This window comes from Sapajus apella, unplaced genomic scaffold (assembly GCF_009761245.1).
Source record: "Sapajus apella isolate SASKATOON/1434 unplaced genomic scaffold, GSC_monkey_1.0 scaffold9, whole genome shotgun sequence".
Lineage (NCBI taxonomy): Eukaryota > Metazoa > Chordata > Mammalia > Primates > Cebidae > Sapajus > Sapajus apella.
In genome coordinates, this window is record NW_022436949.1 from 945,049 (window position 1) to 971,815 (window position 26,767).

The following is a 26,767-nucleotide window of genomic DNA, read 5'->3' on the forward strand; positions in this document are numbered from 1 at the left end:
ACCTCCAAGACAAACTACCACCTCATCAGCTGCAAAACACTGCTGGCTTCTATTGGAAATGCAAAATGTTTCCTTGATGTTAGGATGAAGGGCTGTGTTTGTAATATTGTGCTCATAAAACAAACTTCATTCTTTCTCAAGTAATTGGCTTCCTGCTGACAGGAGCTCTAAAGAGATGTCTGACAAGAGTTTGAATTGGTGTGTTAGTACCTTTCTTATGTATTTCTCTCCATGCTCTGTTTATATTTCCTCCTGTTGGCACACTCTTCTTCACTTGGTAAAGATGAGTTTGGATTTCTAATGTTTTCTTGCATAGACTTATTAGTGATCTGTAGTTGTGCAGTGTTCTAATGACTGTACAACTGTAAAATTTGTGGGTAGGCTAGAACACATTAAATCATAAGGTCCTGGTCTGAGCAGCTCCAAATGTCCCTAGAATTTTGGCACCAGAACAGGTTTTCTTTTTGTGGTATCCTTTTGTTTGTGCTAAAAGACTCACTTGGATTTTATAGGATGCAAAAGACAGTTCTGTTTTCAGTGTCCTGCCCTTTAACCTACTATAGAACACAATTTGAATGTTCTTTTGGAGGACAGATCAAACCTACTTCTCATAAGTGGGTGTTGAACAACGAGAACACATGGACACAGGGAAGGGAACATCACACACTGGGGCCTGTTGGGGGGTGGCGGCTAGGGGAGGGATAGCAGAAGGTAGGAGGATAGGGGAGGAATAGCATTAGGAAAAAGACCTAATGTAGATGGCAGGGGGATGGATGTAGCAAACCACCATAGCACATGTATACGTATGTAACAAACCTGCATGTTCTGCACATGTACCCTGGAACTTAAAGTATAATAATAAAAAAAAGTGATTACTTTGGGGGAAAACATTCCAGATCCTAAAGTGCTGAAGCTGAGGTGGTTCTGAGACACATGTTAGTAGGTAACTAAATCAGAATGAAAACATTTATGAAGATGACTGTCATGTTGAAGCAATTGAGGTGCTGAAATTCCTTGGTATCAGGGTCACTTGTGGAGTCAGGGCTCAGGGATGCTGTGGATGAAATAATGAACGAAAGAATTTAGAAATAAGTTTTTGCATCCATCCTTAGAATAACACCCCCTCCTCATTCTCACACATTCCCAAGCCATGGGGTAGGATTACCGTGACAAAATGAGTTCCTAGCAAACTCTTTAAAGACTAGAGGAAGGAAATCTGAAATATCTTCTGCCTTCTATTTATCAGTTTGGAAAGCTTACATTTAAAGTATCTGACTGTAATGCAGATTTTAAATATATAAAGTAAAACAGCAGTGTGAGACTCGAGTGCATAAAGGCAGGACCGAATTTCATGAAAATCAATTGGGATGCCTTACTAAGAGCATATTGTCTTAACAATGGAAAGGTCTAAATTCCAAGCTTCCTTTTCCCATTTTCTTGTCCTATGTCCAAATTAAAGAAAATCACTTGATTTTCCTGGGCTGCTTCTTCATGTGTAACATGAAGCATTTGGAAAAGTGTTAAAGAGCCCATGAGCCTATGAATTATGCGTTGGGTATTTATCAGACTTGGATTAGTGTGTTATAAGAAACCAACATGTTTAGGCCGGGTTGATAGTCTAAATATTTACCAACCCTATAGTATAAGTACTCACCAATCAAAATGGAGGCTTGCTGTAAACAGCCAGTAGCTCTGCCCCTGTGCATGTTAGGTAAATATCAACTACACTTTTGGGAATGGAACCCTGGAATCAAATTGTTGAAGGAGAAAAACCTTAGGATTCACCAGTCCATCTTCCTGATTTTACACACTGTTTCATCCTCTGTTAAATAAGAACATTGTGATATTAAAAAATTGCAGCAAAAGTATGACACAAATGCATGAAGGCTTAGATACATGAGTGGATATCCCAATAAATGTGGTAGATTAATATAATAATGGCATTAATGAATCACAGCTCCTTGTATCTGCACCCTCTATTAATCCTCTCTCACGTTAACTCTGGGCTCAGCCATGTGAGCCCACATGGTTTTGGTGGTAATGGGACATTAGCAAATGTGACACAAGCAGAGGCTCAACAAATGCTTGCTCATTAGTGTTTACCCTATCTTTTGTTACTTTGGATCATAGCCACTATTAGGAGAAGACTTCTGGCCTCCTGGTGACATATGGCCCAACTGACAGCCAGCACCACCCACCAGACTTGTGAGTGAGAGGATTAGACTAACAAACACCATTTGAGCTGACAGATGACTATGGCAACATGAGTGACCCCAGGTGACATCAGAAAAGATACTAACCAGCTGAGCTCAGCCCAAACTGCTGACCCACAGAATCAGAGCAAATTATTTAGTGGTTACTTAAGCCACTAAATATTGGGGTTTGATTCACCACAACAGATACTTGACACAAAAAGAGAAGGATCTATAAGTTGGGGAGGGACACGCTGAAGGGGAAGTTGATGTGAGGAAAGATGGTGGTGATCTCTTCCACCATTTTCCTAATTGAAGTTGGGATCAAGGATTTCTGTCTAGTTACTATGAACAGGTCTCTTGCTTCCCAGATTGACCAGGGAGCTCCTTCTTATTCATCTTTCTGTTCAAGCACACTTAGTTTCAGGAAAAACTCACTGGTTGAGTCCTAATCACTCTCAGCAAAGAAATACAGGTGGAATTTCCTGCTTCTATTTCCCTTTCAGAATGTGACAAGGAACAGCTGTTCTGGTCTTTTCTTGTTGATTCAGCAGCAAAAATATTCATGGAATACTATGAGAATAAACAGAGTTCTTGGGAAAAGGTAAGAAGATAAGATCTAAAAATGACTGAAAAACATGAAAGATGTTTTTCCAAATGTCCACTTACAACCTGCAACCTTCCTGCTTTCAACACTACTTTGATATAATTAAAAAAAAACCAATTGTATCATTGTGCTAAAGCTTCTGAAACCTTCCCTTTGGCAACCACAGGTCAAAGAGTTCATATAAAACGAAGCCTTAAGGACTTCTGCTTTTTGTCATAAATCACTCTTAAATTGGACAAATATATGAGGCAACTGTTTTTAAGTATCAACAAGCAGCACAATTCCCAAGAGAAGGGAAAGACTCTCTCAATGTTCATCTCACTCTGTGCCTAATTTTCCAGCTGTGGCACAGGAAGCTGGAGTTTCACACAAAACATAGTGGTGCAGCTGAGCTGAAGGGGCAGGATAAGAGGTCAGGGCTGCTCAAGTGGTGAGTAGCTGCATATACGGCAGTAAGAAGGAAAGAATTGTGCTGGGTCATGAGAGTTGGAGAGAGACGTCTTTATAGGAGTTCCCATGAGTTCTTGCCTGTTGACTGAGATGCATAGTGTGGGGCAAGATCATACAGGGCATGCTGCTGTGGGGCTGATAGTTAGAACAGAGACACAAGACAGAACATCACTGGAAGGTGCTGGAGCTCTGGCCCAGACTGAGGAGAGAGTTCTTATGAATACCTGTATTTGTTTGTTCTCCACTGCTAATACAGACATACTTGAGACTGGGTAATTTATAAAGGAAAGAGGCTTAATTGACTCACAGTTCTGCATGGCTGGGGAGGCTTCAGGAAACTTACAATCATGGTGGAAGGGGAAGCAAACAGGTCCTTCTTCACGTGGCAGCAGGAAGGAGCAGTGCTGAGCAAAGAGGGTAAAAGCCCCTTATAAAACCATCAGATCTCATGAGAACTCACTAGCACGAGAAAAGCATGGGGAGACCACCATCATAATCTAATTACTTCCCACAAGATTCTTCTCCCAACATGTGTGGGGATTACAATTCAGATTGCAATTTGAATTACAATTCAAGATAAGATTTGGGGACACAGAGCCAGAACACGTCAATGCCCCAGGCATTCATCTGAGATACCTGAAAGGTCACACTTTAGAATAAAGGATCATGTCTTGCAGTAGGTCCTACTTTGCACCTACCTTGATAAAGCCTAGAAAATCAAGCTTTGACAAGATTTGCAGGGGAGACAGAATTTGGAGATTGAGTATACTAAGTTGGGGAAATGAGAAATAGTAGGGCTTTCACAGGCTAATAAGTTCAAATTTACTATCCAGTACTTAAATTATCAAGGGCATCACGAGAAGAAAAATTAATAAACTAATATTTTTGATTAACATAGATGCAAAATTTAAAAAACGTAGCAAATCAAAACCAGTAATATATAAAAAAGGTAGGATGTCATGCACAAATCAGGCTGGTCTTAGGTATATAAGACTAGTTTAACATTTGAAAACTAATATATGTAATTAACCACCCTAAAAAAAGAGAAAAGAATAATAATATGATAATCTCTCAATAAATACCAAAAAAATTGACAAAATTTAACACCCACATATGATAAAATCTGTCAACAAATTAAGAATAAAAAGGAATGTTCTAAAACCAATAAAGAGCTTATTCAATATATCTATAGCAAATATCATAGTTAGTAGTGAAACATCGAATGCTTTTCTCTTAGACTGGGAAGAGGGCAAGGATGTCTGATCTCACCTCTTTTATTCAGTGCTATACTGGAAGTACTAGCCAGTGGAATAAAGCAAGACAAAGGAATAAAAGGGATAAAGATACGAAGGAAGAAGTGAGTTTGTCTCAGTTCACAAATGCCATAATTATCTATTTTGAAAAGTCAAGAAGTCTACAAAATATAAACAAAAAACCCAATTAGAATTAATGAATAAATTTAGTAATGCCTCAGGATAAATCCAATTAAGAAAAAAACCTATATGTCGATATATTAGCAACAAACAATTATTTAAAAAAGTAGTGTTTAGTATAGTGTCAAAAAACATAAAATACTTTAAAATAAATATAACAAGCATAAAAATCTTTCGTATTGAAAACAACAAACAACTCTGAGAGAAACTTAAAAAATTCTAAATAAAGAGATATATCATCTGTATTGGTTGACAGTCTCAATATTGTTGACTTTTTTTTCTAAATTAAAATATAGATTCAATGCAATCCCAACCATTTTTTTTTTTTTTTGCAGAAATGAAGAAGCTGATTCTAATGTTTGCACACAAATGCAAAAGGCCTGGAATAATCAAGGTAATTTTAAACAAGAGAAATAATGTGAAGGACTTATACTATCTGGTTTCAAATCTTACTATAAGTGTAAAAGTAATCAATCCTATTAGAATCAAGTATGGAATTGTCAGAAGGACAGACATATAATCAATGGGATAAAACAGAATTCAGAAATAGAGCCACCCATATATGATCAATCCATTTTGGCAAAGGCAGCAAGATAATTTAATAGAAAAGGGACACCTTTTTAAACAAATGATACAGAAAAAACTTGATAATCTTTTGAAAAAATAAATATTTACCCCTACTCTCTACTACACAGAAAAATTAAATTAAAATGGATGAGAGATCTAAATGTCAAAGCTAAAACTATCAAACTTCTAGAAAGCAAAGTGGAAGAAAATCTGTGTCAAGTTAGAAGAGAAAAAGATTTTCTAGATAGAATACAAAAAGAAATAATCATCAACATAAAAGAGGATAATTTGAACTTCATCAAAATAAAAATCTTCAAGTACACTGTTAAAGGCAATCATAGACTGAAAAAAAATACAATGGATATTTCTGACCAATAACTTGTAATCAGAATATACAACAAACCTTTACAACTCAGCAATAAGAATCAAACAAGTCATTAAAAAATGGGAAAAGACTTAGCACTTCACAACGGACACAAAGAACTTTTGCACTTTAATAAGATGTTAAGAAGATAATTCCTTACAACAGAAAAAATATTTGAAGAAACACTGTACGAGTAAAATATAGAAATGGTCCATAAGGACATGGAAAGACTTTCAACATCATTATTCATCAGGAAAATAAAAATTAAAACCATGGAGAAATATCACTTCACGCATACCTGAATGTTATAAATTTGAGACTGTAAATAGAAAATGCCAGTGAGGATATGGAGCAACTGGAAGCCTCACACACTGCTGGTGGAATGTGAAATTGCACACCATGATGGAAAATAGTTTGACAGTTATACAATTAAGTATGCAATTACTATATACTCTGGCAATTGCACTTGTAGGCTATTTACCTCCCTATCTTCAAGATAGAGAACATGACCACAAAAATATATGTTCACAAATGTTCATGGCTGCTTTATTCCTATGAGCCAAAAACTGTAAACAATTTAAATGTCTACATAGATGAATAATAAACATAAGATGGTATATTCATATGATAGAATGCTACTCAACAATAAACAACAAGAAAACAAAACTGAAATACATGGAACAACATGAATGCATCTCGGAAATACTCTACAGAGTGAAAGAAGAAAAACACAAAAGACAACATGTTGTGTGATTCAAATTCTTTAAAATTTAAAAACTGGTAAAAGTAACATATAGTGATAGGATTCAGATCAGGAGTTGCTTGGAATGGGACTGACTACTAAGTGGCACTGAAGGAACTTTCTAGGATGATGGAAATATTCTACCTACAGCTTAACTGTGGTGGCAATAGATACAGGTGTATACCCTTGTCAAAACTCATTGAGCTGTACACCTAAAATATATGCATTTAATTGTATGTAAAAGTTGATTAAAAAATGAACACCCTTTATCAATCAAAATAACAAAACAACAGCGAGAAAAATAAAGCCTTCAGGAATGCTTCATTGAGTAGCCCTCTTACTGAAAAAAATAGGAATTATTTTTCATTTCCAATCAGTTATGAGGAATATAAAATATTGAATAACAATATCATAAAATTTAAGAAGAACGTGACTTTTAACTCAAATACAACTATGATTAAATCTTTTCATGTTAACAAATTCAAATGTCACAAAGGCAGGAGAGAGAGGCATTAGTTACCCCATCTTCATATTAAAGAAAAATGGTTTAACTTCCAGTTTAATGGAATTAGAAAAAAAAAAGAAAAACACCCTCAGAGAGGTTTTAAATAGCTTATCTAGAGTTAATGTGGAAACTGGGATTCAAACTCAGATATTTTGGCACTAAATTCAATGTCCTTTCCACTATACTATGCTGTTTCTCTTCTTATGCATCCCCTTGAAAATATTTTCAAGAACCAAAGCTAACCATATCCTTTCTGCTGCTAGGCCTTAAATTGCATTTCCTTTGATGCTATTAGATAGAAAAAGGTTTTTTCAGTTGGCAATGAGTTTTTTTCTGAAATCTTCTCAATCACTAGCTTTCCAAAGATGTGGCGATCTTTATCTTCCTTGCAGGAGGTTTGGAATTTTTGAACAGTCAAATTAAATTAAATCTTATAACAGCATTTTCTCTCCCCAACCTGCATTGCTAATGAGAGTAGAAATTGGTACAATATTTCTGGAGAGCCAGTTGGCAATATGTATCAAAACTCTTGGCATATTCTTGGACTGCGCAATTCCCCTTCTGGGAATTTATCCCAAGGCAATTATTAGAGACGTGTGTATGGATGTGTGCATGAGGATGTAACATTATTCACAATAGCAAAAAATTGAAAACAATTTCAACGTCTGTGTCAGAAACTGTTTTTTTCTTTCCATTCCCATCTCTTCTTCCTTAACATAAGAATGCTGGTTTGTAGTTGTACATGGTCGCCCAGTAACACATTACATACCTTGACCGCTTTTTATGGCTCATTTGTGGTCATTCAAAATATTGTATGTGACTGCTAAGAACATGCCTTGCAGGGAGGTTTTCTTTGACCTTTTCCCTTCCAGCCTACTGGATTGTGAATGTGATGGCTGGACTTGAAGCATATATGTTGAAACATGGGGCAACAGTCTGAGGATGATGGAACCACGAAACACAAGGACTCTCTGGGTCCTGGCACTGTGGGAATCACCATGCAATCCTGGAGTCTTGTTTTGCATAAACAAATATAAACTTCAGTCTAGTTTAAGCAACTGTATTTTAAATTTCCTGTCACAAATAGCCAAATCAAATCCCAACAAATGCAGTGTTTAACAGCAAAGGGATAGTTAAATTATGGTATAGGCATAGGGTAGAATCCCAAGCAACTGCTAAAATGACATGAAAAAATTTACCAAGAGAAAAAAAATAAGTGACATACAAAAGAAGGATACATAATATTTACAAATGTTTTTATTACATTAAATATATATATATACACACACATATATATGTATATACCAGCAAGTTTAATTGCAATTCACTAATTTTAAAGAAAAAGGATATAATAACAGATAAATTTTAAAATGTAGGAATTAAATATTGAGGAAGTCTTGTCCATGTGCATTTAAAAAAATATGCTACAGTTGTTATATGGATGCATAAATAGTTATGATCACTCTTAAAACTGTATGTGAGCCAGTTATTTAGTAGATGGGTGAATGTATATACTTTATAGCTCCTACTCAAAAAGGATGAGAAGCAGAGGGACATTCTAAAGATGACATCTAGCGGTTGCTGTGGTAACCTTATAGGCTACATGTTAGAAATCTTTTCTGTCAGTTTCTAGAGTTGAAATTGACATATTCTTAGCTTTAAAATATAAGAACAAGGCAATAACTGGCCATTGTTAACCCTTACAGGGTGAATTTGTGATGACTATTCAGCCTACAGAGAGTAGTAGAGTCACAGTGGAAGTGTTCAAGAGCAGCCCTACAATGATTAAAGGAATCTAAAACCTGTGCTAGAATTTTCATGGCAACCTTAAAGAACTGTCGCTGCAGCCAACAATAAAAGCTCATGTTTATTACAGAGCACTTACTATTCAACAGGCACAGTGGTAAATACTTTATAAACACCATCTCATTTACATTTTATAGTACTTTTAAAAAGTAGCATTGTTATTGTTATTTTATAAAAGAGAACAAAATGAGACTTAGAGAATTTAGCTGAATTTTTCTAAGCTCCATCATTAGGACAGGATTGTGCCAGCATTCAAACCCAGGTCATCCATCCACATTCTTAAGCACTGCTCTATCCAGTGTCCAGGTGGTTGCCATGAAACCCGGTCTGGGTCTATTATAAACATGCCCCTTTGAGGGAGATACTCTGCAGCGATACTGGCTTATCCAGTCTAGCCTTAATCATCTACACTCATTAAACAACAACCACTTTGACTACGACACTGTTGTGATTTCTCCAAGTATGATGTACCCTTGTTATGACATTGAAATATACGACTAAGCTTATAATTGTGTCACATCATAATTTTATTTTGAAGCCTAGCTGTAAAGTCAGGCAGAATGGCTAAATGGGGTAAGCCTAAAAAGTGTGGCAGGGAAGACGCTGCACAGCTGAGGCAATGAGAGGATGCTTCCCTGAAGAGCTGACCTTGGAATAAGCTCTAAAGCCTAGCTCCTCGGAGAGCAGCTATGGAGGGGCAGCAATGGCTTGCCTTGTTTAATGTGCAGCATCTTAGACCCTACCCTACATGTACTGAATGAGAATTTGCATTTTAACAAGAACCTCATGAGATTTGCAGGCACATTGAGGTTTGAAAAGCACTGCCTTAAAGAGTGGATAGCATTTCAGCAGCACATGCAGAGGGAACAGCACAGGGAATGGCAAGAGCAGAGGTACAGTGGTGGGAAAGAACAAAGCCATTTTGGAAGAATGTCCTATCTGGTTGAGCTGTGGCACAAACTGGAATGAAAGATGGTGAGTAGTGGGAAGATAGGTAGGACGGAATTCATGGAGGGCTTAAGAACTACATCTTGTTTTGGAGGTAATGGAATAACAAAGTTTTTGTTCAGAAGGTGATGTAATTTTTTTTAGTTGACTAGACTCTTAAAATTTATAAAACATGTAAGCTTTGTGATACATTCAGAACTTAACCTTTGGGTAAGATGTGACTCCACGCTTTCCCTTTAGTCTTCACATTCCCAAACAAATCTGTTATTAATAGGTATTAATTTTATGGAGGTTATTAAAAGAGAATGAAGTGAATGCTGATGGCAAAAAGGAAGACTTCTAAATTCTACACCTATCATGCATTTACTGTTAGGGATTTGATGGTTAAACTGACCTAGGAGATTTAAAAACCCGAACAATCTTGTTCTTCATGAGTAGTTAGAACAAGCAGACAAAGTGTATTGTCCCTCTGTATTCTGCGTGGGTCAGGCTCTCCTTTAGTCTCTCATTCTGAGAAGGGCTCCCAAATCCCCCCAGGCTTCTTTGATGAGGAATCTGTGAGAGACAGAAGCTATTTTGTAAAGCTGTCAGCTGTCCTGAATAAGGCAGCCAGGAATAAGAGAAACAGATAAGAGGTACATTCTCAGGCATGAGGGGGAGACTTGTCTGCCTTGGATTAAAAGGAGAAGGGAAGAGGATTTTGGAGGGCGGGTGAGTCGACTGAATGGAATCTTCATCTGCAGGCTGGCAGCAGCATTACAGACACAAAATGAGCCAACAAAGACACCCTATGATTGGTCGAGGGACAAAGACAAGGAAGGGATGAGTGCAGCTAGACACAGGATGCTTCATATCAGGAGCAGTTGCATTTCTCAGGGAGGGTGAGTTGGAGGGAAAAGGAGAAAGGTAAAAATCAAAATATCTGCTCCAGTTCCTTGGGCCTTGCTAACTAGTATATTCTTTGTTCCCACCAGTTGGTGACTTAACCAGTTCCCTTAAGGAAGCTCAAAGACTGATACAACTGCCGGGTCCCACAAGTCAGGTGTTGGGAATTTGCATTGCTCTCAGTCAGCACTGGGTATAGCCGCTCAAAATCCGACTGTGTGATACAGTTAACCTTCCCCAACAAATATAATGACAGATAACTGCAATTAACCTCATCTGGAAAAGGGAAACCTACACATGGTGAGGTGGGCTATGCCATTATCCACAGCGCATAAGAATATCCTGTTGGCCAGAGATTCAGGACTGCTTACCCTGCCGGAGGTGTGTGTTCCTCACATGACCTCCCCAGATTCTGGTCATAATAGTGTTCTTTTTTCTTTCTGTTTTTTTTTGAGACAGAGTCTTGCTCTGTTGCCAGGCGCTGGGCTGCAGTGCAGTGGCACAATCTCGGCTCACTGCAACCTTCACCTCCTGGTTTTAAGCAATTCTCCTGCCTCAGCCTCCCGAGTAGCTGGGACAGGCATGCATCACCATGCCCAGCTAATTTTTGTACTTTTTAGTAGAGATGGGGTTTCACCGTGGTCTTGATCTCTTGACCTCATAATCCGCCCACCTCGGCCTCCCAAAGTGCTGGGATTACAGGAGTGAGCCACCGTGCGCGGCCGACAGTAGTCTTTCTTAGCTTTTGTCCTTTGTGACCACATCTAAGCTGGTCGTTAGGGATATTTCAGGGACTTTGCCAAGGTAACAGGTCATTTTTAATTGGGTGTTCAGCTGTCACTGTCTCTTGTTTGCCAGGTAGAAGTTTAGTGTTTATTTGCATTTGATTAACTCCACAATCCAAGCTGGAGATAGTTTGAATTTACTCCCAGCCTAGGGATTTTCATCTTCGAGTAATGGATCTTGATGATTTGTTCATGCCCTTAGCCCTCAGCTTAAATGACTTCTCCCTGGGCCTCTTCAGGGCCATTCAGAACAATTTCCTGGGGCAGAGGTCACAGCTAATAGACCCCTTTTGCCCCCAGGTTGCATTCCAGGGTTGGCTTTTTGCTGAGGCTTGACTGTCATTTTTCTTCAATTAGATATGCCAGACTTATGGGGATTTTGAAAGAGATGTCGGGCTCAAGGCTCTGTGATGCTTCATTCATCTCCTTGATTATGTTGTCCTTTCATTTTCTTGCACTAACTTCACTTTGATGGGAAAAATTTTGCATATTCTGTTTTTAAAACTTGCCAGGTTGCTGACTTTCGTTCTCTCAGGTTGTTGACCTTAGTCAGAATGGGTCTATTTTAGTGATATTATATTTTCTTCTCTTTCTGCTTTCAGAGGGACTATGTTCAGTAGAAGACTAAATTTGTCTTACAAATGTATATGATCCCTTCCAATTCCTGACTACTTGGTCTTTGGCTTTAACAGAAACATAGCCTGAGTCTCAAAATATGAGCAGTGGTTTACCAGCAGCTGTGCAAACACATAAGAAGAATGCAGATCAGCCTCTCAACTTAGTATTGATAGTTCTCCATGAACCTCTTCCTAGATCCTCTCAGCTAATCACTCTTGTTAGGGTCTTTTACTTACAATTTTTTCCTGATTTGGAATTTGTTCTGTTTGTGTAGGGAGTTAGTGACAGAAATCCAACCACTAATTGGCTTCAACATAGTGGGGAAGCTTATTTCACTTAAATGAAAAGTTCATTTGGAGATCAGGTATGGCTGGATCTAAAAGCCATCTCAGCTTTTCTTTGCAAAACATTGATTTTATTCTCAGGCAAGCACTTCCAACCTGGCAGTTTCACATCCCAGCCTTTGTCTTCTGAACTCAGCAACTCCAGGGGGAAAATATCTCTTTCATAGTAGTTGCAGCAATAACCTGGAGGTGATGCCCATTGGCTAAGAAGGACCTGGGTTGGGACACATGCACCAGCTGGGATAAGTCACTGTAGCTAGTTGGATGGAATGCTCTGGTCTGGCTAAGCCTATGTCATGTGGCCATCCTAACAGCAAGGGTGGGGAGTCTATTGCATGATTAATTTGGTGAAGAGATGAATTCTTAAAAAAAACAAAACCAAAAACTGGATGCTAAGCAGGAAAAAACAACAAATGTCTTTCATGTCCTGATAGGTCAGTTTTGAAACTGATCCAAGAAACCAGTTTTTATACCCAAAGAAACTCTGCAGTTAAAAAAATTAAATATAGAAAAAATATAAATATTCTAAAAAACCAATTTTATTATATGTGGCTGGACTGACTCTGAAATATTATTTAACAAGTGCTGAAGTCTCATGTAATATACTAGTTCCACATACTAAGCCTCTGATCCTTTAGTCGGTCTTCTGGTTTTGAATTCAGATGATGTTATGTGGTAAGTATTTCATAGAAATGGTAGGAAATGGTGGAAGCTTCACCAGTATTCCACAAATATTAATGGGCCCCTTTCATGCTGTAGGCATGGAACTGGAGACAGGGATACAAATTTGATGAAGACATGGTTCATACTCTAGAAGGACTCAGAATGGGGGTAAGAATATAATTTAAATAAATAAATCACAATGTATTGTGAAATGCCTGTAACAAAGGACACCGTTGTCTCCTGAAGTCTCACAAGTTGCCAAGCACTGTGCTTTTTCCTTCTTCCACATTTTCTTCCTTAAATTTCAAAGCAACTCCTCAAGGTAGGCATTATTCCCTGAAGACGTTGAGGTTTGGAGAGATGAAGTCTTTTTGGTCAACCAGCTAGTGAGTAGCAGGGAGATTTGGGAATTCTATTTGGAAATACTTTATTTCTCAGTATTTGGGGATACTACAAAAGCATGAACATTCTTTAAGCCATCCACAAGCTTTGGGGCCATTTATTTATTTCATCTCCGTCTTGTAGAGCTTATCTGTCATGAAGTCTTACTAATTCTTCCTAAGCAATGTTTATGAGGTCTCACCCTATACTTCTTCCTACTCATGGGTCAGGCTTTCAACATCCTGTACCTAGATTGCAAGGACACTTTAAATGACCTTTTTAGTTACAGTCTCTCTTTAATTCATTCTGCTACTAAGTGGGTTTTTGAGGTTGGCAGAAGTTATATACCATACAATACTGCCCTGATCATTTATTTAATAAATATTTATTACAAGGCAGTCATTGTGCTGGATGCTGCTTTAAAGCTTCACATAAAGCCCAATCATTTTTAAGGATTTTGTCAATGTTTAGAAAGACAGTCCTCTTTATTATCCTAATAAAACACACATCAATAGTCCTTTGCTCCACAAACCTCAATGGTTTCTCACTGCTGCCTTAAAAGTGTTGAAAATTTTTAGCTTAGGATCAAGGCCTTCCTCAGCTATGCCACCCACTCATACTCATTCTGCCTGTTGTTCTTGACCTGTCCACTGCAACCAGCTGGCTGACTCAGTCCATGTAGGGTCTGTGCCTGCCCTTCTCCATATCTTCTTGTTCACACCATTCATAGGTTCTCCCCATTACTGGAAATTCTGGCTCTTTGTGATCTTTCTTGCTTTTTTTTTTTTTTTTTTTTTTTGAGACCAAGTTTTGCTCTGTCACCCAAGCTGGAGTGCAGTGGTATGATCTCAGCTCACTGCAACCTCTGCCTCCTGGGTTCAAGTGATTCTCCTCCCTCAGCCTCCTCAGTAGCTGGGAATACAGATGCGCAGCACCACCCCCAGCTCATTTTCATATTTTTAGTAGAGATGAGGTTTCAACATGTTGCCCAGGCTGGTCTTGAACTCATTGCCTCAAGTGACCTACCCACCTCCCAAAATGCTGGAATTACAGGTATGAGCCACTGCCTGTGGCCTGATGGTAATCTTAACTGTAAACTCTGAGATGGCTTCTTGTTTGTACTTCCTGCACTTTGTCTGTGTCATTGGCACTTGTGACCTCTTCTAGACTATGATGAGTTTATTTTTTTAATGTGTATTTTCTTCTAACAAGGCTGTTTGTTTTATTGCATCACCAATATGTGATTAAACATCTGTTGAAAAAGGGCTTGAAAGTGCTCTAATTACTGGTGGACATGAGCTTATGTGTAGAATAGGAATAGAAGGACTCAGCTAAGAGGAAAAGAGATGGGGACAAACTAAGGCACAGATGAAAAATTGCTTCTTAGTCTTTTTTATTTTTATCCTTTTTTAGATAAAGGGTCTCACTCTGTTGCCTAGGCTGGAGTGCAGTGCCATGATCATAGCTCTCTGCAGCCTTGAACTCCTGGGCTCAAGAGACCCTTGCCCTCAGCTTCCTGAGTAGCTGGAGCTGCCAAGTGTACAACACCATGCCTGGCTTTTTTTCGTGTGTGTGTGTGTGTGTGTGACTTTTTGTAGAGATAGGGTATTGCTATGCTGCCTAAGCTGGTTTTAAACTCCTGGCTGTAAGTAATCCACCTGCCTCCACCTCCCAAAGTGCTGGGATTACAAACATAATCCACTGCACCTGGCCCCTCAGTCTTTATTCTTCATCTTGCTTTGATACATTCTCTGGTGAAGGGGAAAGCCTCTTGCCTTCAGGGTGGGAAGCACACAAAGTAGGAACCAATAACTGAAAGTCAAGTACTAAAGTCAATTTTACTAACTCACTTTGGATTAAAAATAGCAATTTTTTTTTTTTTAAGATGAAGTCTCGCTCTGTCGCCCAGGCTGGAGTGCAGTGGCACAATTTCAGTTCATTGCAACCTCCACCTCTCAGGTTTAAGCGATTCTCCTGCCTTGGCCTCCTGAGTAGTTGGGATTACAGGTGTGTGTCACCACTCCTGGCTAATTTTTGTATTTTTAGTAAAGACGGGGTTTTACTATGTTGGTCAAGCTGGTCTCAAACTCCTGATCTCGTGATCCATCTGCCTCAGGCTCCCAAGTGCTGAGATTACAGGCATGAGCCACTGCGCCCGGCCAATACAATGTTTTTTTTTAAATTATTCATTGATTTAATTTCCTTCATGCAGAGATTTTAATAATACCGGTAGTTTAAGAAGTAATTTTATATGGGATTTAAGATTACATAGTTTTGATAATATCTTTATTAACATAACGATCTTTATGGGAAACTTTTTTGCTAAGTGAAGACTACATCAGTTAAATCCTTATTTTATGTTAAGGGGATCTTGTGATTAGTGTTGATATTTTATAGAGGTTTTCTGTGATTTTCTCTGGGTTAAAGCACCTAAGTAGTGAATAAAATATCATTTGTTTCTGTGCTACTCTTGTAGAGGGTGTTTTGGCTGACTTCAGGGCTGAAGTATTTTCTCTGAAATGATTTTACAGGAAAAAGACCAGCAATTTGCTGATAACTTTTTTTTTAAAATAAATAACTGCTTATTCAAGACATAATAACAAATTGATTATACAATGGGATAACAGGAATGTGAGATAATGACACTTGTTATGAAATAAAACAGTTTCTCTCTGCTTTGGAGACTCACACTGCTGAAGATTGACTTTAGTTTTTTCAAGGAATAATTAAAAAAATAAGAAAAACTGTTAAGTTGATTCGTTTTCTTTCAGTCTTAATAACTTCAATTTCTGGAACTTACTTCTTGAAGACAGCAACATTGCACTTGATAACATTTTGCTCATTCATCTCCAGAATGCTTGTTCAGTTGAGAAATGAAAATGGGTCTCAGTACAGTACATAGAGTGACTTGTTCTAAATGGCACTAAAACAGTTTCTGGCCTAGGGAATTATTAGTTCAGGGTCCTGTATAAGTTGATGCTTACTCTGAAACAAGGATGCAATAATCCAGCCAAATTTGCAGATTAGAAATGTTCTTATGGCTTATTTTTTTCCCTAGTCATATGTTATTGGTTTTTTTGTGATAGGAAAGGGGAAATGTGCACAGGCACAGACATGATTCTGCATTAGGGAGCTAATATTTTCCCATGTTTTTGATGCAAGTTGCTTTTGTTTACATACAGTGTGCTCTAGTGTGTGATGTATTGGTGTTATATGTTCAATAACACAGAAAATATTTTATTTAAATGATTGGAATATAAATCCTGTTTTCCAGATCTGATTTCTTGACATTTTGGGGGAAGATGAGCATATCTGTTGCTTTTGTTTTAGGAACAAAAGTAAACTCTGTAGGGACTGCACCAAAATCCTCACCCTTTAAAACCAAACTAAGAGGAGCAAATAGTTGCTTCATTCACCTTTTGGTCTTCCTGTGGTATGGTATCCCCCTTCAGTCTATTGTTTGTTTTGCTTTATCTTTGACTGCAAGAGAGATCAAAATACATTTTTTTGGAATTACATTTTGGCAATATGCTGGGAAATGGGAATACACATAACATAAAGCAATTTTTTTCCACAGTGCTTTTAATATGGAGACAGATTTTTATCTAATAGAGCCAACAGAATGTAACAAGAGTGCACCAGCAGCCCAGAGCTGTAAACACAGCTTCCTGATGACATATCCCTAGGGGGACAGATCATACAGTTTCTATATTATTCAGCCTGTCATTCTACTGGCACATAACTGATTTTTGCTTCAGAAAAATGTTTCTTTTCTGAAACTCCAGCTGTCCTTCATTCATAAAGCAGTGTTTTAATAAGGTGGTTGTTTAGGATGAAACAATGATACCACTAATAATGAATCACTAACAATACAGCACACTTCTTATCATGGATGGTCTACTGTATGCCAAACAGCTGGAGGAAACGTGGGGGAAAATGCAATCAAGCATTTAAATATCATAGCTGGATGTTTCCAAACATAAATATCCAGATGCTTATCTTTGTGGAGGTAATATGTTTGATTGCCTGCTTTTAAAAATATTTTATCTGGATCTTTTGATGTTCTGTAGATGGAGTCATGGACTATTCTTCATTTTCAGTATGCTGAATGATTTTTTGATCATGATGATTAGAAAAACAGTAATGTTGAAGACTAGCAGAGGCTAGGCCTGGCAGGATTTGTGTGAACTAAAGGAGAAGAGGAAGACATGAGACATGGACTGTGGTTAAATGGGTCCCTCTCCTGGCTAATGCATATGGAAGCAGGCACCTTTTAAAGACATCAGCTGAAGCCGATTCAGTTTTCAGTTAAGGGACATATAGCAATTATGTTGTTTGGTGGAAGAACCAGGTTCTCTTGTCTTCCCTGAGACCCAGAGGCTGAATAACCAGGAGCTTCCAGAAATATTAAGTTATAAGCAAGAAAGAAAAGTGTCCAATGTGCCATTGAAGACATTGGCTTAAAAGAAGTCTGTTCTTACCATGCTGAAGTACAGCTCTTCTCTTCCACAGACAGATGCCTCATTAGGCAAAATTAAAAATCTAGGAAAATAAAGTGCTTTCCCTTTTTAGGATCTCAGAGTACCGCACTCAAATGAACTCATGCTTCCCACTATATTTCTCCAATACCGGTTATTGGTACTTACAATTAGAGTCATTGCCAAATGCTTCACTAAATGAAAACCCCTGAAAATTAATTATCTCATCAAAAATGGCTCACTTTCAGAACCGGATTCATAAGTCCTGGCACCAAAATAAATGCCAACTCCCTCCTAAGAATGAAAGGAAAAATAATCATTTACTGACGTGTCCCTGCAGGGATCAATAACATTACAGATCATGGAGGAGACAAGAATAGCCTGGGCAAATTAATAACTCAGCCTCCTCACTGATTTGAGATGACTAGCTAAATAGCATTCTGCACTGATGAGGACTCTGTGGCATGAGGAACAATGTCATCATTAACATGTGAGAGTGTTTAGCATTTTGAACACTTCACACATAAAGAGAACTTAACACAGGACTATTTACTGGGCTTTAGACAGATGGTTTAATGTTTTTTTAGCCCTCAGCCTATCAGACCACCCGTGGTTTCCTTCAGCCAAGGGCTTTTAAAAAATAATTGGTCTATAGCAATTTTCTAACAAGACTGACTGCAATATATTTCTCTAAATCTTTTTCTTACCCTTAACTATCGCTTGCTGTGGTTTGTGGTTGACAGACTTCCCTGACACTGATTCCTTACATATAAGTAATTACTGACATAAAAGGAGATGAGGGGGCTGAAATATCATTAATGGTTCCTTCACTGCAGAAAAAGCTATTTAGAAATGATTGTTTTGAAAAACAGTTCTTCCCTGATTAGACATTGCCTGACACTCTAGAAGATGTTTCCCAAAAATCTTTCAATACAGGAAATGGCAACCCAACATAGATGGGTAATTGTCGGGGGCAGAGGATGCATTGCACTGAGCATATATGTGTTTATCTTAAAATGGTAAAGAAGGACAACTGTGCCTCTGTGTGGGAAATATGTGAGTGTGCTTAGAAAGAAATAAAGTGGCTGTGGATCCCTCCTCTTATTGTCAAAATGAGAGGCCAGTATAACGGAAAAGCAAGCAGGATGTGTTTTTATAGTGCAAACTTCTGCAGGGATCTTAATGATCACCTACACTGCTCTGGCCACTGGTCAGCTCTTCATGCCCTTCTTTGAGTCCTTTTCATGAAACAGCATGGCCCAGAGGACCAGAGACTGTGGACTGGCCCAAACCGTTGCTTATTTGCATATTCTTCTGTATGTAGCTTCCCTGGTAGGGTTCTGAAGAGGCATGCTTAGGCTTGGGGCAGAGAAAGCCAGTATACAGCAGAGAGGGCTTAGTGATGAGATGTTCTAAGGGAAAAGTGTCCTGTGACTGAGCACATGGGAGGGCTTGAGAGGCCTGAAAGTCTTAGTGCAGAGCCCGCGATTGGCATTTCTCTTTGAGAAATAAATGTGTCTCGCTGGAGTCTCAGATTTCCTGCTGACACTTCACGCAGGGTTGGATTGGAGTCCTTGCTGATTCTGTGGCTGCTGCTAGTGTCAGGATTTTGCACCAATACTGTCAATTTCCTCACCTGTGAGGGAGACGCACCGGCACCAGCATCGGTGTTTCGTCTGATCACGTCCAGTTTAATTCCCAGCGCAAGGTGCCAAGTCAGTTTAACCTGATGAAGCAATTTAACAGCTCTCTGCTTTGGGTGCTCGAAGACGACGGGCAGCTGACCGTTGGGGACGCAGCCTGGACCGCGAGCGGCTGTGCGGTCAGGCCCCGCAGTGCGTGCTGGCCATCGACTAGGTCACCTTCTCACGGGAGCAGTTCCGGCTGTTGCACGTGGAAGTGGAGGTGAGGGACGTCAATGACCACGCGCCGCTCTTCTCCTGGGCCCAGATCCCGGTGGAGGTGTCCGAGGGTGCGGCCCTGGGCACGCGCATCCCCCTGGGGGTGCTGGTGGACGAGGACGTGGGCGCCAACGGGCTGCAGAGCGTGCGCCTGGCCGAGCCGCACAGCCTCTTGTGAGTGGAACTGCAGACGCGCCTCACTCTTCGCTGCTGCCGCCGTCGCCGCGCTCGGGGGAGCGGACGCAGCTCGTCGGCGGGAGCTGGGACGCCAGAGGCTGGGGCCGCTTCGCTGGTCCTGGAGTGGGCGGCGCGCGAGAGCCTGGTGGCTCTGGTCAGCACCTCGGACAGGGACTCGGGCACCCACGGGCAGGTGCGCTGCGCCCTCTACCGGCACAAGCACTTCAGGCTGCAGCCGGCCTACGCGGGCAGCTACCTGGTGGTGACCGCGGCGTCGCAGGACCGCGAGCGCATCCCGGAGTACAACCTGACGCTGGTGACCGAGGACACGGTGCGCGTGTGGGCGACGAGAACGACAACCTGTCCCTGTTGACGTGGCGGGTCTACGAGGTGTAGGAGCGCGAGAACGACCTGCCGGCTTCTACCTGGCCACGGTGGCCACCCGGGACTCGGACCTGGGCCGCAATAGCCAGGTCACCTACAGGCTGCTGGAGGCCACGGTGGGCCGCGTCGGGGGCGCAGTGTCCACTTATGCCTATTCGACCCAACTATTGGGGGGCTGCGTGCTCGACTGCGCTTTGACTGCAGGAGCTGGCGGAGATGCAGGGGCGTCTGGAGGCGCTCGACCGCAGCTCTCAGCCGCGCTCGGGCCTGGCCATAGTACGCTGCAGGTGGAGGACCAGAACGACCACGTGCCCTGCCTGGTGGCCCCGCTGCTCCTCAGTGGCTCAGCCCAGCTGCCTCTGCCTCGGGATCCGCCACTGGGTTACCTGCTGAACCGTCTGCAAGCAAAAGACGCGGACGAGGGTGACAATGCTGAGCTGACTTACATCGTCCTCGGCAGCGACGGTGGCCCCGGGATGCTGGCGCTGCACTCGGCTCTGCAGCACCGCCTACCCCGTAGCCCGCCCGCCAGCTGACTGCAGTCATCGAGGTGAGGGACGGAGGCCGGCCCACTCTGTCGTGCAGGGCCACATTGTTTCTCGTGCCCGCGTGCCCGGCGCCACCTGGCGCAGAAGTGGTGCTGATGCCGCCTATGCTGCCGCACGGGGGAGGGGAGCCGTACATCAGGCAGGGAATGGGAGGGCAGCTTGAACCCCACCTGTTCTGGGTCAGTGTTTTGGCCAGCGGCTGCGTCCTTTTCCTAGTGGCGATCGTCACTGTGACTTGTCCCTGCCAAGGAACGTGAAGAAGCTCCGTGGGCACTGCCCAAGCAGATTTCAGGCAACGAGTGACCACTTTGGTCCACTTGTCAGAGCTATAGGGGCTGACTCTGGGGGCTTCCGCTCTAGGTTCTTTGTGGGCACACGGCCAGTTTCCATTTCCATAGGGGCCCAGGGGGTCGAGTCTGTGGAGAATTCCCAGGCTGAGGTTAGTGAGGTGTCTTGGAACTCCTCTTGTCGGGAGGGGAGCAGGATTGCATGGGCCCAGGTATGGCACCCCTGGCATTTTTAATGTTCTCATTCACCTGGAGTAGATTTTCATGCTAGGAGCCTTATGAAAATTCAGGGCCTGATTTGGGACTTCAAATGGCTGATATTTCTTCGTTTGTTCGTCGGTTTATTTGAAAGGAAAAATTATCCACAGACAAGGTTAGAGGGAGGCTTGAGAGTCACATGCTCATTCATGAAGGCCCATGTCTGTTTCTGCTGTTTTTGCCTATGGTAACTTCCTTTAGGTACAATTTGGATACAGTCGTCCCTCAGGGTTAATGCTGTGTTTCTAAAGCACTCCAGATGAGGAATGCAGCCCCTGCTCTGTCAAATTTGATATCTGACAATGAAATGTTATTAACTGCCGCTCTCACCCCCTTTTAAAAATAGGGTTTAATCTCAGTTCCTTTTCATTCCTCATCCCCTTATGGAGAAAATAAATCTGTGGCAAGTTTAAGGTAATTTCAGAATATTTATTGTTATCTCTAAGCAATATGTTTGATGTTTTACACATTTTTATGGATAGCAAAGTAATTGTTTCATTTTCACTTTCAGTATACGTTCAAATCTAGATGAATTCAGTGTGAAGGACAGTGGAAAAGGAGACGGTGAATTGAATGACAGCCATTTGGATATCAGCAGAGAGAGCTTCAAGAAAACATTCTATCAAATGATTGTAAAATAAGGGGTAAGTTCAAACCTGTGACTTTGAAGCTCTTCTTCTCAAAGCATCATAAGACCCATTCCTGACTCAACTGCAATACCAAATAAGTGGCCCCAACTATGTATTCATAGAGGGAGTGTCTCGGTCATTTCAGGTTTCTTTAACAAGATACCATAGACTGGGTGGCTTAAGCAACAAACATCTATTTCTCATAATAGATAATGAATTTTATATAGACTAGGATTTCATTTGCTGGGAACATATGAGTACTGTATGTGATTTGGTTTGGCTTTGCATTGTTTATAGAATGCTGCACCAATGCAACCTCTATCCAGTCCATCTGCTGTGTCATTTGGGGGTTATGCTTCAGGCCCAATTCCCTGTGATGGTGTCTGATTCTGGAGTGGTAGCTCCTGTGGTGATTTTCAGTTATGAGGTGTTTTGTGTTCATCTCCATGAAAATGGGCACTAGATTTTTAGTCCCTCAAAGAAAATATCTTACTCAAAGGGGAGTCCTAATGGCATGTCCTACTGACTCAAATGCCTCTTCACCATAACAGATGTTTTTGCACAATCTACGTTCAGTTCCTTTGACTTTTTTTTTTAAGGAGGGGCTTCTAGAAGCAACTGCCTCCTGGTTACCTTCCTCTGAATATTCTCTAGTGGTCAGTGTCTTTTCTAAAATGAGGAACATGGAGTTGTACACAATGATTCAGCACCAGCCTCTCGTCTGAGGTCCAAATTTGTATATACAATTGCTTACTCACCATCTCCATTTAGATTCTGAATGGACATGCTATACATTCAAAACTAAACTCTTGGTTCCCATTCTCCAAACCTCTTTTTCCTCTAGTGTCGCTATCTCAGTAAAAGTGACACACCTATTCAGCTAGTTGCTTGCTCTGGCTTAAATCCTTGGTGTTATTCTTGATTTGTTTCTTCCTACACACAACTTTCAATCCATCAGCAAATTCTGTTGAATTTTCTTTCAAAATATTTTTCCATCAATTCACTTCTTACCACCTTCATTACTACCACTCTACCCTACGCACTGTCATCACTTGCCTGACAATGGCAGTAGCCTCAAACCTGGCCCCTCTGCTTCTACTCTTGCCCTCTTGAAGACTATTCTGCATATGAGAACTGGACTGGTCTCTTACTTCATAAATCAGGTCACATTACTCATTCTCCAAACACTTGTCACTTAAATGAAATCCCAAATCCTTACCATGGTGTCTCAATTACTATTTTTTTTTTTTTGAGACAGAATTTCACTCTTGTTACCCAGGCTGGAGTGCAATGGCGCCATCTCGGCTCACCACAACCTCCGCCTCCTGGGTTCAGGCAATTCTCCTGCATCAGCCTCCTGAGTAGCTGGGATTACAGGCACGCGCCACCATGCCCAGCTGATTTTTTTTGTATTTTTAGTAGAGACGGGGTTTCACCATGTTGGCCAGGATGGTCTCGATCTCTTGACCTCGTGATCCACCCGCCTCGGCCTCCCAAACTGCTGGGATTACAGGCGTGAGCCACCGCACCCAGCTTCAATTACTATTGCTGCGTAACAAACCAGGCTAAAATGTAGCGGCATAAAATAACCATTTTATTATGCTCATGGATTCTGTGTCAATTTAGACAAGGTACAGCAGGGATGGGTTATCTTTGTTTCAAAGTATCTGGGGCCTTAGCTGGGATGATATAAAGGTTGGAGGCTGGAACCATCTGAAAGCTTCTTTAGTTACACACCAGGTATGTGGGCTGGGATAAGCCAAGGTCTAGGACAGCTGACTTGGTGGAGTAGGAAAAAGGGAGACTTCATATTCTCTTTACAGGTGGCTTGACTTCTCACAGCCTGGCAGCCTCTGCAAAGTCACATGACAGCTTGGGCTGCAAACATGAATGATTCATCTAACAGGACAGAAGTCACATCCTCTTTTATGACCCAGCTTCTGAAATGACGTGGTCATTTCCATCATCTTCTATGGTCCAGGCTGTCTTAAGCCCACCCATATTCAAGTGGAGGGGACAAAGACCCTATGCCTAGAAAAATTTCAAAGAGTTTTGAGGGCCATGTTTGTAAATCAGCCACACATGACTCTTAAGTCCGGCATTATCTGGCCCTTGGCTCTTCTACCTGATTTCTTATCCCTCTTTCCCGGGATGCTTTAGATCAACTTATTGGCCTTCTTATGTTCTTTGAATATACAAAGTATCTTTCCATCTCAGACCTCAGGGTCTTGCTGTTCCCTCACCTGGTAAGCTTTCTCTAGATAGCCATATTGCTTCCCACCTTCATTTAGGCATTTGTTCACATGTCTATCTAATCAAAGAGGTCTTCCAAACCTCAGATTGCCTCTCCTCCCTGTCACTCCCCATCTTCTTTACTCTGCTTTATTTTCCTTCATAGCATTTCTCACTCCCCAGCATTATTTATATATTTATTTGTTTATTATTTGTCCCTTGTTCCTTGTTGAATGGCCACCATCAGACATATACCAAAACAACAAAACAGAGGAAAATAAAAATCAGCAAATTTACTGAGTGGATAAATGAAAGGTGTGGTCTAATCAGCACATACATTGAAACTTGTTTGACTAGTTCTTATGATCATATTGCTCTTTAGATTAGGGTAAAATTGTATTGGTATTTTTTGGAAGTTCCATTGTGCTCCCCAACTTTCTGAAAAACTTTAGTGCCACCTTAAAACTTGAAGATTCTATAGTGAGTTTGTATCCAGATCATTTAGTGTTAAATTAGCCTTTTCAAAAGAATCAAAGTACCAAAACTCCTACTGCTTATGTTTTCTATTTAGGAAATTACCAGCTTATTCTTGTCTTGACTCAGTTTCTTCTTCCTAATATAGGCAAGCCCTCTGAATCCATGATAGCTCAAAGTGCTGCCGTGGCAAATGATAATATGATCAAGGCAATGCATTCAATCTGAGAGAATATTTTTTCTTAGTAATAACTGTCACAACATTTCTTCTTACCTGTATTCAACAAAAATCATTTATTTGTTTAATAACATTTACAGAGGACTCTTTATGTACCAGAAACTGTTCTAGGTACCTTATAAATATTGGAGTGATGGATTCATACACCAATGCTATTAGGCAGGTACTATCATTTGAACCCATTTCACATGTGGGAAACTGAGGCACGGAGCTGTTCGAGTAATTTGGTAGAGGCCACTCAGCTGTGAGGTGGGCAGAGCTTAGTGTCTAACCTTGGAAGTCTGGCTCCAGAGTTCGTGCTTTTAATGTTCTGCTGTAGCATATTTTTCTGCAGGTTTTTAAACACTTATTTTATGAGTCTTTTAAAGATTTAGGACCAGTTTATATTCCTGAGGATGTGTTTGAGTTTGAATGAGATACTCTGATTTATGGTTTGGTTTATCCTCTAACTCTCTACTGCATTTTCTTGTAAAACTTTTAGTGGGATTATTGAAAGGATGACATCTGGGTAATAGCAAGAGAATTGAATTAGACGCCAATAGTGAGGAGATAAGAAGTTTATTGAAAATATTTTAATTTTTTTGCATCTCACTCTTAACAGTTAACACAGAGAATGAATGAATGAGTAAATACACTACTATCCCTCAGAAGCTTCATTGTAATTTCACCCATTCTTCCCACCAAACCTGTATCAAAGAGTCCAGCAAATAATTTAATTGACTTGTTGAATTTTATTTCCACTTCATTTCCTCAGTACACCAGCAGGTGGAGGTGCAAGTCATTGATAGAAAAGCCAGAGGAAGGCAAAAAGAAGCAAACAGCTAGAAAGCCAGCCAGTCCCTGAACAACTGAATACTGTTTACATTTTAAAGTATATTTCTATGTAGCATTCAAAATTTTCTCCTTTTTTTGAATTTTAAACTAGTCTTTTTTTTTCCCCAAGTTTTATTTCAGATTACTCAGGATAAAAGATATTCAAGGATCCTGAAAAATTAAACCAGGAATTTCAAACCAGCAAACATTTTTCATCCCATCATGAAAGTAGGAACAGGACTGAACTTTCTTCAAGCACCCTTTACACTCACATTTCCCAGATGAAAAATACAAATTTCCAACCGGAACACTCAGAACTCAATTGATGTTATTTTCAAGTCTGTGCCTCCCAAGTGAAGGGCTGCCAAGTGTCTGTGACAGAGTTCAGAACTGCAGGCCAGCAGTGCCACTTCCGCCTTCTTGGACAGAATGATAAATTAAATCATCCTTCAGTGGACAGACCACCTTCACATACTTCAGAAATAGCCACTTCATTCTAAAATGCTGCAATTCATATAGATGGTCATTTCTGTCAAGTGTTTACAAGCCAGGTTACATGCATGAGCCTCTTAGTTTTGATATACATTTTCTTAAATCAGGTTGACAATCCATGACACAGCACAGGACGATTTTATAGAATCTAGGATATTTTACCAAAAAGTCTTAGAAGTGGTCTTTATTGCCATGAATATAATAAATGAGCATGTATTTTGTATTCGAGTACCTTTTATGAATATAAATAAAATATTCAGTCTAGCTACTCTTTTACATTTGAATGTTTATGTGATTCTACTGGAAATATAATTCAACTTCAGAATAACTTTAGGTTGAATTAAGAACCAGTACCCTGACCTTAATCATAAGGCCCAGTGGGGAGGAAGAGGAAGCTGTGAGCAGGCAGTATGGGAGTGGGGGGTGCTCAAATTGTCTCTCTAGCCTGACATCTGAGAGGGTTGTTGAGTATTTCATGGGTATAACAGTGGCAGATTTTGGCAATGGGTGAAAATCAAATGGCAGTGGCTGGCGATGTGTTTTTGGGCACTTATCCCATTCACAGC

General features: G+C 40.4%; 1 long non-coding RNA gene across 1 annotated transcript; it reads left to right on the forward strand.

Moving 5' to 3' along the window:
• The first annotated feature begins 849 nt into the window (after positions 1–849).
• LOC116551249 lies at positions 850–26,421 on the forward strand. Its single transcript, XR_004268796.1, has 4 exons — positions 850–2,796; positions 5,018–5,076; positions 21,835–21,967; positions 25,840–26,421. It is a non-coding gene; the product is annotated as an uncharacterized LOC116551249 (long non-coding RNA).
• The last annotated feature ends 346 nt before the right edge of the window (positions 26,422–26,767 follow it).